The 16,109-nt window shown below is 37.2% G+C and overlaps 1 protein-coding gene across 2 annotated transcripts in view; it reads left to right on the top strand.

Moving 5' to 3' along the window:
* The window catches only part of SMYD3 (SET and MYND domain containing 3), a 418,391-nt gene that overhangs the window by 11,708 nt on the left and 390,574 nt on the right, over window positions 1–16,109 (top strand). The window lies entirely within an intron of this gene.

Raw genomic sequence — 16,109 nt, 5'->3', positions numbered from 1 at the left:
ATTAATATGGCTTTTCAAAATTGCTAAAATATGTCCTAATTCTGCCAGAGCTGGAAGCTTTGTCGTGCAAAACTTTATGGCCTGTGCAATTTGCCAGATCAGAATATTGTGGTGCTAGATCATATGGTGGTTTCTTCCAGTTTCAAAAGCTGTGAAACTTGATCATCCTTGGGCCAAGAAAAAAAATGTATGTGTGGAAAAAAAGCAGCTTAACTGATACCTTAGAAGAAAAGAAAAGGGACCAGTGTAATCTGAATTACAACAGACTAAAGAAAACATCAGTGTGTAAAATTGTTCACCTGAGATGGGCTCAGGAGACATAACCTAGAGAGCAGTTTTAAGCAGAAGGGATATTAAATATTTCTGGGAAAAACTGATCATAAAGGAAGAACATGTCAGTTTTTTAAAGTGCTGGTTTGTTATGGGTGATATTGTGATATAAATCACCACATCAAAGAGAGAATTTAGCAGATGGAAGCTAAAGTAACAATTTATGTATGGTGTGAAGGGCTATGAGACATGCTTTCTGAATTTTGCATGTATGTGTAAAAATCTCAGAGAGATTTTGAAAGGTGAGACCTACAGTCCTTATTTTCCCTGGAAAGTTACAAGGTTGTGGCTCCTCTGTGTGATGGATGGGAACACTTAAAAGAATGAAGGGGAAGTGGAAAATACAGGTCTGGGAAGAGATTAATAATTCCTGTACATACAAGATTTGGATTTCCTGACGTTGCGAAGCATCTTAAGTAGAGGATAAAAGCATTTTAAATGAACAGGATTTCTTAACGGAAAAGTTCTCTTAGAACTTCTATGCAAACTGATGTGGAGGGAACTGGGTTTTGGGATTGGCAGTATTAAGTTGAGTCTTTGTATTTGGCTGAGAGCTGCGGGATGGAAGCACCAACACTAGACACGTAGCTGGAGAGCCTGGGGCTCTTTCCGTGGTGGCAGTGGGGTGGTTATGCTGCCTGGTGATGGAAGAGCTCGTAGGTATTATGGTCCATACCAGTGAAAGTGGACATTACTTGCAATTCAGAATATCCTGTTTCAAAGTTGGTTTTAGCCTCTTATCTTGTTTCTGAGTCTCAGAAGGAATTGAATTATTAAAGGACACATTCTGCCTTTGAACAGGTAGCTCTCAGCAAGGTCAGTGTTTCACGTGCAAAGAATACAGTGATGTTTGGCTTTCTGTTGGGGTGAGCTGGTGTAGGGCTCCGGTCACTTCTGCAGCGTTCCTTCCTTTATTAATCTGCTTTGAGGCAGATGAAATAATTTGCAGAACTCCCAAGTGCTTCAGAAATAATTATGGAGCCAAATTCCTTGTCCGTAGAGATTGCTTTGGGAGTTGTGACTTCCGGAATATGTCTGTTCAGAACAACTCTACTGTAGACTTACTGTATCTTCTTTTTAACTGCCCCCCATGGAGTCTTATAAGCTGTAACTGTCTGTACACATACTATTTTATGACTCTTGTAGTTAGGGCTGCTTGTGAAACACATACTTGGTACTCATTCCCATATGTTCATATAGGCTTTAATTATATAATTAATTTCTACTATGAAGTACTTTACTAATAGCTGTTATTAATTGAAAAATTATGCTTGCTTTTCTGCTAGATAGCACATAAGGATATCAGTTTTAAAAACTGCATTTGTTGGGGCATCTCAGTGTTGATTCATTTTACAGCTGGAAGGTAACGGCATTTTAAAATATTCATTTTATTTTCCATATACAAAGTCACCTGCACTGTGTGTTTACCCTGCTCCCTTTTGCTGTAAATTCTTCGAGGCATGAAATAGCTTGCCAGTGGTCTCTTACGCTCAGAAGGTAATGAATGGTTAGCAGTTTATTGCAGATAATAACTTAGCCACAAACTGTAATGCATGCATAAGCTCATTGTGTAGAATTTTTGCCTTTAAGACAATGTTTAATTGGTGGTTGTAGGTTTAGTAATGTCATTCCAGGCTGTGCTTTCCCCCAGGTCTTCGCAACAGAAACATCCTCCTCCTCTGCCATCCCGCCCCATTCTGTGAGCAGACGAGGCTAAAAACTTTTCTCAGTTTTGAGATGCTTCCAATTTTGCCACAAACTTTTTAGTAGCTTTTAGTAGGTGTTTTGGCTTTATCTTGTGATGAGTCCTTAGTATTCATTCCAACTGAAGGAATGAAAGGAGGAAATAAGTGACCTCTAGTCTTTCCCAGGCTTGTACCTGTGAAGTAAAGTTCATCTTTTACGTGTGTATATCTTGTTTACTGCTGCTGTGGATGTGAGCTCACGATCAGGAACAACAAAATCTCAGTGGACTCACTCCTGCAATTATCTCCTATCAGAGTTTCTAATAAAGATAGAAAAAAGTTTTAAGTTTTTTGAACTTGTATGTCTCCTAGAATTAGTAATTTCCAAAAGAGCTGCTTTTTTATTCATGTTTTTTGTTTCTATGTTTATTTATGCTGCTTAAGCAATAAAAAGCTGGATTAATTTTAATTGGAAAAACAATATGTTCTCTTAAACTTGTCTTGTAGCTGAAATAAATAGAAAATTAAGTTTTAATAGTTGCTAAATAATTTAGTTCTTACTTCTGAGAAGTTATTTCCCAACCAACATTAATTAAAAAAAAACACCCTTAATTCCTTCTTCTTGATTTTTATTTTACAGATACGGAGGACATATTTAACAAGTAAATATTGTGTGCATTTGGGGAAATAAGGGTTATGATAGCAGTAAGGTTACTGCAGGCACCGTGCACTACAATGTGATATGGTGGTCATAGGCCATCAAATTGATTTGTTGCTTAATGAGATTTATTGCAAAGCTTTGTATGGTAATGGCTTTAATATCAGGCTTTTGGAGGAGTTCTTCATGTAAAAATTCTATTTTATTCAATTTTAAAAGTGTCATAGCAGTTACTGCAAATAAAATTACAGCCTTTAGAGTTCTTTTTTCTTGTTTGACATTAGGATTTTCACCTACTTTGCATAACTCTGTTGACAAAGCCTCATTGACAGAAAGTTAACTCTTGTTCTCTCATTTCATGTCTACAGTAAACATAAACATTGTAGTTGATGTGATTGTAGTTCCTGTAGCAGTGTCCATGAGGAGTGAAGTTTTCCAATTACGCAGTATAATTCCCTAGCCTATTTCATCAGTGGACTTACTTGAAAGCAAATGTCGCTCCTCCTCACACTGAAGGATTGCAAGCTTCTTAATTATGCATCAGGGTAGGGCGATGTCAGTGCAGCTGCTGCTCTTGTTTTGCTTTGAACACCCAAAGACTAATATTTAGGTGGTCCTAAGGTAAGTGTTTCAGGGTGCTCTGTGTGTGGGTCAGGTGCTCCACACTTTGTTTCTGGATTCCATGCTAGAAGCAGAGCCTAACTGTGAGCTTCTTCCGGAACTTGTCCAGTACTTGAACTCTGCAACAGCTGCTGGGGCTTCACCTGTGACCATAACCCTCTGGGTCTTTGTTTTTTTGGGGTGCTCCAGGTTTGGAGAATTTCCTTAGGGGGGGCTGATGTGTTCTGGTTTGTCATGTAAACAGAGCTGTTTTGCAATAAGATGAAGAATTTTTCCAGGAAATGTTGCTTGTAGTGAGGAGAAACTGTTCCTGGTGAACATGAGTAGCAGCAGCTGAGGGAATGAACATTGAAGAGGATCAATGCCATTTGAAGAGGAAGAAAATGGATGTGATTGTGATAGACATGATTAAAAATGTTCTCTTGTGTACTGCTTTACGATACACTCATCTGAAACTATATTAGATCAGTGGAAGGAAAAAAGAAATTTCAAAACTTGAAATACAGTAGTGTCTGGTGATTCATGTCATGCTTTTATTTTAAGATTGGCTATTTTTTGTGTGATTTTTTTCCAACATTTAAATGTTTTACATTTAAGGAGAAGTTGTGATTTTTTTTTTTTTTTTAACCTGGGAATATAGTCAACAAAAATCTTGAAATGAACAAAGGAAGAAAAATGCAAAGAATAGGAAAAATTTATTTTTATTACTGGAAGTGAAGTTGAAATGTAAAAAATGCCTTAATAAAAGGCATCATTGCTTATACAAGCTAGAAAATGCCTAGTTAGTGTGATTATTTGGTTGTGGTTTTTAATTTTTTTTGAAGTCTGGAGACTTAAAAAGTTAGTCTGGGATTGTTTCTAGAAATAGCCTAACACAAGAATTACCCAGGAAAAAAACCAACTTTTTAATCTCAGACAACACGCACACCCACCCCCCCCGCCAAGTAGCAATTTGTAGTTGCATTTGTCTTTTTGTCTAAATTCACTTGAAAGGTTAAAAAGGCTTAGAAGTGTGCTCAAGTTTTTAAATTTTATGTTTTTTAATTATCTTTATATACTAATACATTCTTATTATATATTATTGTACACGATATATTAGTATATAGAACAATATTAATATTTATATATTTTAATAATATGTTTATAGATTTTAAAATATATTATATAAATATTTTAAAATTTATATATTATTATAATAAAATTACTATTATTCAAAATAATAAATTTAATAATATATTAAATATCTTTAAAAATTTTTTTAATGCTCAGTTTCACTGAAAAGATGCTCATTGAAAAGATCCAGGCAGAGAAACAGTATCTAGGTAGGATGTAACAACATGTTGTAAACATGCTTAATGAATTGGAAAGTAACTCTCAAAGATGTACGTGGCAAATTGATCAAAACCACTCTCTTACGTAGTCCACATTTTTCTGCTGAGTTTACATGAAGCCACCAGCTTGAATTTTGCTTAAATTGTGGTTTAGAAGTGTGCATGAGTGTAATCTGTAGGAATTAGTGATTAGGAAGTCACCCTTTTCCCTTTGTGTTGAGAAGACTGATATTTACATATGGTGCTCAGATTTGTGGATTTGAACTATTGAGTGTTTTTAATCACATCCATCAGAAATGTAGTCTGCAAATGGACTGTGTTTGGGAAAAGTCTTCCACAAGTGTCAGTATGTTGTTACTACATACTGGATATGCGTAGTATGTTGTGTGTATAGTAAACTGACCTGTCCCATTAGCAGATGGATCTTTAGGCACCATGAGGGTTTAAGGAAAAGCTGTTACAGTTATGGTAGTGCTGCTCTTGATGTAAAGCCTAATGTTTTCCTAATTGCAAATATATTAATCTCTTACCTCAATTAACTTTTCTGTAGATAAGCAACATTATATGTTGCAGTAGTTCTTTGGAATTTATTTCCTCAGTTGTGCTGGTGACTAATCTGTTACTTAGGGCTGTAGGACCTGAGACATAGACAATTCCATCTTTCTTGACAGGTGTTGAATTTCTTTGTGTGTATAAAGACAGATAAATTAAAAAAAAAAAGGTGAAATAACAAATGAAGTCTGTCTACCCACTTGCAAAATGGGCAGCAGCAAGAGAAGCAAGTGAAAACCACCAAAATTAATTTAAGTACAGCTTGATGATACTTTGGTTTTGTTTTCTAGGCAGCCAAAGTGCAGTTACATGTATCTTTCCAAGACAATAGGGGCTGGTGCTAACACAGTCTGACCTTGGGAGGTGTGTAGGTGTATCCACTCCTGTTCAAGTGAATAGACCCTGGATACAAGGTGCAGGAGGAGATGCATCATCTTGTAAGACTGAACTGTTTCACTTCATTTGTGACCTAATCAGGATTTGAAGTCAAGTTTCAGGAAATTAATGCTTACTGTTGCTATTTTATTTCCATAAGATGCTGTGGTGAATTAGGAAATTATACTTCAAGGGTACATGAGAACTCAGAACATCTGTTACAGTACTGGTGAAATGTGCCTTTCGCATGCCTGGCACAAGCAAAATAAATCCTTTAGATCTCCATATATTTTGGTATTGCATTTTTATTTAACCCCTTTAACTTTTTGCTTTTCCCTCTTAAATACTTCTGTTATTTGCAGAAGGCCTGAAAGGGTAAACCTGCAGGATTATTTTTCAGGACCATAGAATTATTAAACAACTCATTTGTTATAAGTTACTTCTGGTTAAAACTTCCACTCTGGATTTGAATTTTGATGCTTAGAAAATCAAGTTCTAACTTTAAAGCCTGATTTATGTACAGTGTATGTCCAAGGAAGGTCTACTGTTTTTTTTTCCTGCTCTTGTGAACTATTCTGTGTAACACTTTGTGATATAGGATGCGGATCACTCTTGATACCAAAAGACATTAGACTGTTTCTCTGAGTGTTTGTATAATAAATAGCCAAATACTGAGAATGCTGAGAGGTTTACAGTAATGGAAGAGATTATTTATATCCCCTCCCTATTTTTTTTTTTGTTCCCCCTAATAACAACAGAAGATTTTGGGCAGTTATCTTCATTACTGTTGATGCAGGTGTATTTAAATCTCGGTTTCTTCCTCATGATGGATCCCATCCTATGACACTGGATGGCTGACATTTTTCTGGAGGGTAGCTCGGCAGGATTATTCAGAAAAACCCAACCCACCTGGGGAGGGAGCAGAAATTTCAAAACAGAAAGATCAGGAGGGAGTACAGTCATGCTGATTGTGTAAGCTGGGGTTGGTTCCTTGTGTTCAGACACTCATTGTCTTTAATCTGTGGGTTCTCCCCCAGATGTAAACATACCCCCAGTGGTTGTGGTTATTGTTCTGGCAGACGAGGAAGTGTATTCAACATTGAAATGCAAAATTATCTTCAAATGATAGATCTATTTTATTTGGAATTGTTTAGCAGAATGTGAACAATGAGTATGGGCCGCTGTAGCTAGGAGATGTTCAGTTTTAGAGGTCTTAAATCGGGAATCAGTCTCTTACTTGTAGTGAAGTGTTTAAAACTACTTCTGTAGACACTAGCTATAATCTAAAGCTTTGTGCGTGTCTAAGAAATAATTATTTGCTTGGTCTGGCTATTGATGCTTGATGCATTTTATGATTACTCTGCCAGCCAAGAAATGAGATTGCTAATGAGAAACAAAATGACTATGAAGAACTGAAAACATGAGGGTTGAGTCAGGCTCTGAAAAAGCTGTGCAGATTCTGCTTTAAAGAAAACACCCTCCATTTTGCATATATGATATAGATTATAAAATGTACATATGCTGTTGTTACATGAAATGAATAATAACTGTACCTATTACCTAAAAAAAAGTATATATAAATTGTGGATTTTATTAAGAACATATTAGGCAGTGTTGCAGTCTTCCAGATTCAGTTGTAACAGGCTGCGCACAAAATCTCTATACATATCAGCTGCAGTTGCTATGAATAACTGAGTATGTTTTACATCATTTGTATCTATGTGATCATTTCTGTGATCATAGAATTTTCTGTGAAATGGTTTTGGTGGCTCAGAATTAATTTAAAGCATACAGAGTGTAGTAGAACAGTTATCTGATCATGTGACACACTTGCAGGAGGAAAGATCTATTTGATATAAAAAGACTTTGCCAGATGTTTTTCTTTCTCCTGACATATTTCTTTTATATGTGTCTGGATTTTAAGAGAGTTGAACTTTACAAGAGTTCTGTCTTAACCTCTGCCAGAGTCAATTCAGTGACATTTCTAGTTAAACGGTGTTCTTTCTTCATTGTTGCCATACATATCAGATAAAAAAAAATATAATTTGCTAGTATGCCATAGAGGAGGACAGAGCTTTTATTTAGCTTTAGTTTTGCAATTCAGGACTATTTTTAATCCTGCAGTGACATTTTCCTCAGCCTAGTTTGTGTTGTGAAGCAAGAGACGATTTAACCTCATGTATTCTTCAACTGTTTTGTGGTACCAAGTAGCATCCTATTCTGCTGAAAAACCAAATGACAAAAAAACCCCAGTAACAATCCTGGTGAGGGACGTGTGTCACTAACTAGCAAGTTATTAGGGAGAGAATATTGCTCAGCTGTTATTAGTTGCATTCTGTAAGTGTAGCAGAAACTAGGTTAAAATATAATGCAAAAGGAATCTTGTTTGTGGAATAAATTGAGTATCTTTTTAAAAGAGGGTGTGTCTGGCATCTTAAGGTAACTTTTTTTTGTGGGGCACATGTCCTCAGAAGGGTGAGCTGAAGAACTGAAAGCTAAGGGCACCATGTGATGGGTGCTGCTGTCACTGTTTGCCTCCACAGAGGGCAGTGAGCTGCTTTTCTGATTACCAAGAGAAAGGACTGATTTTAGTAAGCAACAGGATGCCACAGGATGCTACCCCATGTGGAGCTGCGAGAATATCCCCTCTAACACTGCCTAGTGGAGCCTCTGATCATATTCTTTAAAAATACCAAAAAACCAAACCAAAACAAAAAACCCACCACAAACCACCAAGAAGGCAAAACCAAACCCACCCCAAACCCAAGAAGGCTTAATACACGACTGACCTGCCATACGATTCATCCTTCTGTTCCCTGTGTCCTTAAAAGGTGCGCATTGAAGATGTACAACCCCTCACTCCCCACCCCACCAATATCTTAGTTGGAAGTTGTGAGATTGCAGTGTCCACTTCAACAGTGTGACGTTCCACCGTGCACTGTCATTTCAGGACTGGGGACCGACAGGGGAAGGCTAGTTCTGCTGCTTGTCTTTCAGAAGAACAGCGTAAACATTGCATATGTCTTGGCCCACTGCACTGATTTCCAGTTGCCTGTAATTGCATCCAGAAATGTTTGGGAACCAGGGCAAGTGATGAAGTGAAGGTAGGATGTGCATCCTAACCTATACCACCTCAGCACCCCAGCTGCAGTGTCATGAAATGACGGGAAATTTCAGCTGGCCTTCCAGAATAACACACAGAAAACGCATTGCAGTAGATTAATGCAGAAATGACACAAAGGAAATGGTTGCAGGGAGGTGGAAGGAGAATATTTTTGTTGTGGGCTGTAACTAACTGTGGCTAAAGAACCAGGACATGCATCATGGCTGTGGCTCTGCAGCCCAGCAGCAGCTGGTGGCCCAAAGGCGAGGTGAGATTGATGGCTTTGTTCTGCTCTTCTGCTGCGTGTTCCCATCAGGCACAGTGTGGCTAAAAGCCCTTCTACCCAGAAACTGTATGTGTAGCTAATACTAAACAAGAAACAGAGCAAACCCTGCTTTGTTTCTTCTTATTTAGGGTATAAACCTGGGAGTTTCATTCAGTTACATGTTGGATCTGGGCTTCCTGATATGCAAACTGTCCTGGGTCTGTTTGTTTATTTGTGTTTATTTTACAGCTTCCTTAGCTGTATCTGATGTTGTATGGATCCTTTTTTTCCCCCAAGAGTCAGTTATGAATTTTTATGGTATTTTTTTATATGAATTTTTGTGGCAGTTCATATATGTCTTATTTTAAACCTACTAGAATTATTATCCAAGATGACGCTATGGTTGTCCTTGCCTATGGAACAATCGAAATCAATGAGAAAAGATGCAAATGTATTCAAAGATTATAGGAAGCCCTCCCAGACATGTTTGTAGCTGCAAGTAATCTGTATTCACAGTCTGCCACATGCAGGGATTTTACTGGTTTGAACCATGTGCGCTGTCCCACTAGAGGAGGCAGTTTTGATTTCTTCAAAACCATGTGAGGAGTGAGCTCTTTCTTGTGTTCCTGTTACAAGTAAGTGGGCTTCCTAATGAGAAACCAGCAGGGTATTGTTTTGGTAAGGATTCAGTGATGGGGCTACACTGTTTGCCGGGTGCATGCAGCGTAGCACGTAACGGGGTGCAGAATAGTCACAAATAGCTGGACTATGGTTTCCAATTACTCTTTCATATTGTGTTTATGTAACAAACGCAATGAAAGATAAAGATTAGGTTTCAAACTTTGTTAGTTAGGTATTTGTTAGAAGTCTGCTTCTGAGCGTAAGCAATAATTTTTAAATGCATACAAACATAGATGTGCATTTGCAAGTTTGCTCAAAATTCAGGATGTTTTGGAAACTGAAGATAAGAACAACTGGTAGAAGTAACTTAAGGTCTATTAGTATTACATTACTGCCTAAGGTATGCATCTTAAACTCAAAAACTGGATCAGTTTGATTCCAGGAGGGGCAAAAGACGAAGGGTGAAGTAGCTTTGGTAGAATTAAGCTCAAATTTCATATAGTATAGGCTGACTGAAATTGTGTACTATGCTAAGAATAACATTTCTTTTAAAGTTGCAATTAAGCTTTTGGTGCTGTTAGGAGGTTCACTTCTAACTGTTAAATTGTGAGGTTCTCATCACTCAGCTGCCAAGCTGTTTGTCAGGTATTCATACAATAATGCAGGCAGTGCTGGTCACAAGGTTGGGTATCTGTGGCCCTGATACCACTGAGCTGATGGCTGAGGTTTGGAGTCTTGTGAGTATTTTTTGGTTTAGAAAGGATGGCTTTAGTTTGCAAGAGCAAACTTTGCTATCCAAAGTTTATCCAAAGATTAGAATTTCTTTTGCAATGCAACTGTTATTTCAATTATACTTTTGCATTAAAAGCAGACTTGAGACTGTTTATGGTTTCTCACGAAAAGCCATCTGTTACTACAAATTGAGACATTTTCAAGGGTGTACTTAGAATTATCTTTTTTTCCTACTATTATGTTTCAAGTTAAGTGCATTAATCCTAAGTAATGTATTTAGTCCTGGGCAATAAATTTATTCAGATTAAGTATTTCTTTAATTTCTGTCAAAAAGAAAACTGTATTTGTGAGAACATAATGAATGACTTTCTAAGTGATATGAAATATCTAGAGTTCTTCACAGAAGCAGGACTTTTTCCTTAATAGGCAGGCTTAAACTTGTAACCACTCTTTAGAGTATTTAAATACATTAGTGACTGGAAGCAAGAAATTCTGATAAGACTCTTTCTAGGCATCCCACAACTGCTACCATCATTGTGCAAGCTCTTCCAAGTAATTGGTTATAATTCAAAGACTCATAGGCAGTCTAAGCTATTTCTGTATTCTTTTAAATGTCGTAATGGTGGTCATATGTAGACCCTGGGTGTAGTTTTTCTGCTATATGGTCTTAGCTTATTTTTAGGAGATGTATTTTATTTTTTATTTCAATGGAAGTAGTAAGTTTTGCATAGATATTAAATTTTGTTTTGCATATACATTAAATATTTTGTGTGACATAGGCTTAGTAGCATTGTATTTTATAACTGCAATTAATAAACTCACATAAATATTCTCTGTGAGGCAGATTAAAATAAAAGTCCAGGTTGATTAATTTGTTTTCCACGTATGGCAGATGTCTGCAGGCATTTTTAAATAGTGGTCTATCCATGATGCTTAAAGCTATTTGAAGATGTCCAAATATGCAAGTTTTTTCTTGTTTTCCTTTTCTAATCTTACTCCCAGTTGGTCTCAATAACTGTATCTTACGTGGATTGAAATTCATGCCAGCGTAGGGGTTTTCATAAATCCTTCCTTACTTTAGGGCTTTTATACTTGTATTTAGATTTTGAAAGTGTTTTATTTTTTTTCCTAGGCATTTTTCTTCTTAGGATATGGCATGCATTTTGGGAGACAAATGTCTTTTTTTGTTTTGTTATTTAATTAATTGTTAATTAAGTTTACAGTAGGAAATACAGTGATAGCATGTAAAGGCATATCTGCCAGGCTCAGCATGTGCTCAGCCCCTCTCTGTCCTGCAGAGCTGTTAGGATGCACAATATGAAATTGCTGAGATGAAGCATTAGGTGCAGAAATTTGCCTGGAGGCATGCATGTGCTTTACTTCGGTGGGGTGGCACAGCGTGCTGGCCAAGGGTCTAATTAACCATGTGTGCCGCAGTTTTACTTTGATGGATGGTGCGTGTAGCTTGGATGGGTGAGATGTGAATGCCTGCACAGATTGCTTATTGTGAGAGACAGCAAGGGAAGAGAAGTTGGTCTAAGAAAGTATTTCAAGAAGAGCACTTCCTATGTAGGTAGCCAAAGAATGACAACTGCCGATCTGGTTGGGTCTTCAGACATCTTTTTTACAGTTAAGCACCTGTGCACCAGAGGGAAGACTAAATGTCAAATTCTTTGGATGGGTGGGGTTGTGTTCTTACAGGTACTGCAATTCTGGCTACAAATCCGTGATTTCCTCTTAAAGGAAAACTTGCTGTGAATATGTGGCTTTCTGCTGACGAGTGTGTGTTTATCTGAATCTGACTTTTGTTATTTTCTATCCAATTTTTAGATCTGTTTGATTTAGAGATGAGTTTTGGGCTCATAAAGCTAGAGTGAAGCAAGCCTGGTCAAGGGATGCATCTTGACTTTTAGTGGTCGGGACGATTGCCATTATGTTTACTGCCATAAACATAATTACATGGTTAATAAATTATGTGGATTTTTCTATAATGGTGAGATTGGTTGCTCTCTGGTTACAATTATGGTGTAGCTAATGCATTTATTGGAAACATTTATCTGTCCAAGACAAACCAGCACAGGGGTTCTGCTGTCAGGATAGCGAAGCTGGCCTATGCAGGGCTCTACTCTCAATGCCACTTCAGTTGGATTTGCAAGTTTTCTAACCTGTGCGTCACAGGTACATCATTCCTGTGACTGGGACTTCTCAAAGTGTTCCTTCAGGTTCTGCACTGGCTGCTTAATTCCTCCAGAGCTTCCATGTTGGTATCTAGTTCAAGTACTTAAAGTATCTTACTCTTTGAAATCTGAATATCTTTGTGTGGCTTTAAGTAGTTTCTAAAGTTCATTTAAACTAGCAAAGGTTAAATGTTTTTATGTTTTTTGATGTAGTCCGATTATCTTGTGTGCTTTGTTTTATATTGCCCTTCTGTTTTCCTTAAGCGTAAACATTCCTGAGAATGGGCCCATCCTGATTTCTACAATCTCCATCATAACCTTCTGAACTTTTAGTATGGTGAATAGGTTATTTTCAATAATTCTCTTATTTATATGGAAAAAGGGATAGTTAATGTGTTTCTTGCTTTCATTGTTCCATGTATCACAAGTATGATATTTGGCTAATTAAATTTATCTACTTCTTTTCTGTAAGCATGTACTGCCCATCATTTGATAATTATTTCCAGAAAATTTTATTTGAACTTTCATAATTATGGAAGTAGTTTCTATACATAAAGCTATTTGGATCCTTCTTTGTAGGAGGATCTAAACTGTAGAAATGTGGGAGTAAAATTATAATAATGGAAAAGAAATACCTATAAAGTTCAATTAGTGCCTTTATTGTACCGGTGTTCTATGTTACGAGATGTCTTATGTTACAAAGATTTGGGTTGTTGGTCAGTTTTTATGTCTTAAAATCATAAGCTGAGCTGAGTAGTTGAACAGAGCTAAATATTTGTAGCTGAGGAATGTTAATAATTTTAAGAAAATGAAGGAAGAATTATGGACTCTTTGGGGTTTCCAAGTCTCTGAAAAAGACTTAACCCAGATCTTTAAACTTGCGAGTAAATAGTGTTTGCTTTCTCAATAAATTAATCAGTTTTACTCCTATTAGGAACTCTTAAAAAGCAATGCTTCTTGCTTTAGGTAAGCTTCAGGCTATTTGGACAATTCCATTTGCACACTATATTTGTTGTTTACAATTTTTTTTTTGGTGTGGATTCTGGTACTTTTTGAAAGGCCAATATTTAGACAAAACTCTTTTTCCTTTTCACTCCCTCTTGTTCCTGAAGAATTTCCAGTTTCTAAGTTAGAGATTTTAAACTTCTTTTTTAATTTGTGGTATAGAATGGTATGCAGTTCTCTTTTTATTTATTTATTTTTAAAGCCATCTCATAACCTCACCTGTTTTATATTCTATTCAGTTAGATTAAAACAAAATGCTTATACATAAATCAGGCTCTCTGCTCTTGATTATTGTGGCCAGTGATGCAGGGACCGATTCTAATAGAATTTACAGGAAAGAAGTCAATTGAGTTTCGACAGGGGTCATTGTAAGATCCATAAACTCCCACGGGGCAGTTATCAAAGATGTAACTGTATGCAATGGAGCATAACAGACCTAATGCCTTTTACTTACTGATTCTTGATTGAACAATTAATTTGACAGTGGTCACCATGCACTTTGCCCTTATTAGATAGGTTTGATAGTACAAACAATCTTACAAGACATTTATAAGCTTCAAGGTGATTTTAAGTTCACAGATAATTCTTCTGAAAAGCTAGTTAGGTATTGATTATCAGAGACTTTATGCTTGCTTTCTAGGGTGTGGTTCATAGTCACTGTGTTTTTCTTAATATTATCACTGTTATGAAAAAACCACAACATTAGGTGTTTAAATCTTTGTTTTAACTGGCTGGCTGGGCTGCTGCCACGTGGCCCCCAGAAAAAGGAGGAAAAATCTCTGAGAAGAAATAGAACATGCATATTTATTTTTTAACAGAAATTACCCTATGACTGACTTGTTAAACAGAGAAAAAAATTCAGGTTATAATCAACAGGTATATCCCTTGAAGTAATATCCCTTGACATTTTTTTCAAGGATTAAAATAAAATTGCCAACTTTGTGGCTGTTTGCTTTAGCTATTTATGCCTGCAATTAGTATTTACAAATGACAGTAGTGACTAGAACATTACTGTAATAACAATCTTTATGGCAAAAATGGAATATGACACATAGCTTTTGTTCTGTAGGGTATAACTCATGTTGAACCCATTCACTCTAAATTTACAAGTGTGATGATAATGTGTCTTATGTCATTCAGTGTCTGTGTTTCGAGCCGATGTTAACTTGTCTCATATTTAGATGAATAAGTAGGCAGGAAAAGTAGAAATTTTGCAGCATTTTCAATGGAAACTTTAACAGATTGCCTTTTAAATTGTTTTTATAGCTTTCACATATATAAAGTTTTTCTGGCCAGGAATGGCTGGATGCTAAATATTTGAGAGATTCTGGTATGCATATATGTTAAAATATTGAATATTAAAAAAATATTCAGTGACACAAAGCAACTTCAGTCACTGCACATCTGGATATATATTAAAATAATCTTTTATCTTTTAATCTTTAATCTACTTCTCTTCTTCTTGGAGTAGGATTGTAATTATTCTGAGACAGTTTTTATATAGCAGCTGGATACTTAATTTAGTTGCATTCAAAGCTCAGTTTAGTTGCAAATTACTCCAATCCTCTACAAGATAGTCAGGTTATCAACACATGTGGGTTTTTTTCCTGACAGAAGTTTGGGCTTTATCACCTGCAGTTGTTGATCATCTGTTGATGATCAGAGATATCATCATCAGTTTCTGTGAAATTCAAATCTATACATACATTTGAAGGAAACTGTACAGGGGAAAAAAAATCAAAGATGATCAAAGTGAAACCGAACCTCCGCAGGATAAAAATAGACTGTCAGGACAACCTGTTTCATAGTTAAGGCAGCTGAGCCATCTCTTTCCCACCTGGGAGAAAGAGATGCTTTTGCCTGAGACCAGTTTCAGCCTTGTTCATTGACTGGACACAGGAGGGCTGGTGGTATCTCGCTGTACCAGGGTGATGCCTCTGCCCTCCGTTTCTCTTTTCTTTCTGTGTGCCTACCCCCTTCGTTACAGAGATGCCCATATTTCTGAGCTGTGACCACCGTGCAACCTGCACCCCTTCACATCAGTCTCCGTTGCACTGACTTGCCATGCGTGGGCTGTGGGACATCCTCTGAGCCTGCCCGTTTCATGGCACCTCCCTTAAAGCTTTTTGATACCCAACACTACTTAAATGATACTGCCAGACATGGTAACAAAGGTGGAACTGAAATGAGCAGTGTAGGAGGTAGTAAAAGGCACATTTGTATCTGCCAGAGTTGTTTGAAGAAACTCCTCATTCAAGATAAGAGTGGCAGAGCATCTGAAAAATTAAACAATGTAGTGTAACTGTGTGAAATCCGTGGCATGATGATGTCTTGGTTTTCATTAAAGCAAGTTTGTCTGGTTTAAAGAGGCTTAAAAATCTGTTCCTGGCCTTGGGTTAAGGTTTGTAGCTCTTGAAGCACATAGATGGGTGAGGTCCAGGCTTCCAGGCCTGAGGGTACAGGGCAAGGGGTTATTGGTATCAGCAGCCTCCCAGAGTTGTCACCTTTTGAGTGCAGCGACAGGGAACATGGCAAAATGGAAGGGACTGAACCCATGGAGCACGGCCTCTCCAAGCCACTGCCACCGCTGAGCAAAGCCAGTACCCCCAGGACTGGTAGAGCTGGGGCTTTCCTAGCACGTCAGCATCCCTGTG

The sequence above is a fragment of the Falco naumanni genome, chromosome 6, assembly GCF_017639655.2.
Source record: "Falco naumanni isolate bFalNau1 chromosome 6, bFalNau1.pat, whole genome shotgun sequence".
Lineage (NCBI taxonomy): Eukaryota > Metazoa > Chordata > Aves > Falconiformes > Falconidae > Falco > Falco naumanni.
The sequence above is the reverse complement of the archived record's forward strand: the minus strand, read 5'-3'. Positions and strand labels throughout refer to the sequence as shown.